This window comes from Penaeus monodon, chromosome 21, assembly GCF_015228065.2.
Source record: "Penaeus monodon isolate SGIC_2016 chromosome 21, NSTDA_Pmon_1, whole genome shotgun sequence".
NCBI classification, from domain to species: domain Eukaryota; kingdom Metazoa; phylum Arthropoda; class Malacostraca; order Decapoda; family Penaeidae; genus Penaeus; species Penaeus monodon.
In genome coordinates, this window is record NC_051406.1 from 15618041 (window position 1) to 15619677 (window position 1637).

Here is a 1637-nt window from a genome sequence, read left to right on the forward strand (position 1 = left end):
AAAAGATTTCATAACAACTACAGGCTACCTTTTAAGCGCATGTCCTTAAAAGGTTAAGTCAAATGGTTATAGCTATGCTACTGTGGCCTTTTTATTGTATATTATCAAAAAAGAAAACATTCATTTTGCTTTAAAAATACATATGGGACTACGACAAAATGAAAATGAAATAATTTCTCTTTCTCTTGGGTGGAAATAAAGTGTGCAATATGTTTAAAAAGTTGGATTTTTGCAATTTATGTTGAAGTCAGAGTTGGAGTCGGGACATTTTTACCAACTCTGACTCTGACTCCAGCAACACCAAATTCTTTCAGACTCCATCTCCACAGCCCTATAATTTACTTAATATAATAATAAAATGAAACTAAGACGGAGCATTCACACAAAAAATTGATCAAGATACTATATGAATTGTTTTTTCTCTTTCACTATTTAATCTCTAAGAACTGCAAAACCTATTTGGCCTGCAGACATTTAAATAGCTCAAGTCTACAAATGAGAAATATTTAGACTACTTTCTCACTATATATCATATACAAGTATCAGCAGAGAACAAAGTTGAAAAGATTAACTCCTTGTGTATGAATAAAAGCAGGAGAGTAATATGTTTATGTAAAAAATCTATTTTTAATCATAGAAAGCAATAAGTGTTTACCTAGCTGTATTTCTAAGTGTTTAGACACAAATAAGAAATTGATACAAACAGAGATAACTCTGTCATAGGTAATAGTATTGTCTATGAAGGGGAATGTAGGAGGGGGAAGAGATCTAGGGTTTGGCTGGAAGAAATGTGAAATATGAAATACAACACCAGAATGACATTGAACATTTCATGTTTGATATGATTGAAGGGTAGCTTCTTTTAATATATATTTTTAAAAGCACTAATAATTATAGACCAACATGCCCTTGAGCACTTATCAGCTGCACATGCACTTTTCCATTTTTTATTAGCAATTTCTGTTTTACCAAGCATAAGCACACTCTATTGATGTTTAGCTTTAAGGGACCATCACAATGAAATATATTATAATTTCTGAAATATTATGATTTTTTTTTTTTACTTTGTAAAATACGATTATAGTATTGGCAACACTCTCTGAAAGTTTCGCGATGAAATCTGGTTCCTAAATTGGTTTTTATTTGCAAAATAGATAAAATATTGCGACCGTATGTAACCCCTTTACACAGGTAATGCTTTTATATCAGCCAGGGAGAATCTGTGATTTTTTGGTGGTGGAATTGAATAATTATTTTGTGGATGCGTTTAGTGTGTCTAGTACGGCTAGAACTTGAAGGCTGGAAATTGTCACTTGCTCTCAGTGGTCTGTGGACCTCCCTGGAAAGTAAGTATATCGTGACACTCATCTGCCTCATAGTCCTTCACATCTGACAAAATATTATCTGCCTGCATTATGGGAAAGACACAAAATCCCAATGAATATTCCAGAATATGGTGTTTTTGTTGCAAGCGTAAAACTGCAGACAACAAATCTGGGATTTTGCTCTAGTGCAAGCTGTCACTGATTACAATGTTGGCTACGCAGAAGGCTACGTAGGCGAGTTGCTTGGATCCACACTCAGCAAGATCACGGCCTCTTGCCTCCAGGAACGTGACAAAAAACGCGAGGTAGTGC

At 34.4% G+C, this 1637-nt stretch overlaps 1 protein-coding gene across 1 annotated transcript in view; it reads right to left on the bottom strand.

Annotated features, from left to right (window-relative positions):
• The window catches only part of LOC119586272 (nuclear pore complex protein DDB_G0274915-like), a gene marked incomplete in the record, with an annotated part of 20387 nt that overhangs the window by 13287 nt on the left and 5463 nt on the right, over window positions 1-1637 (bottom strand).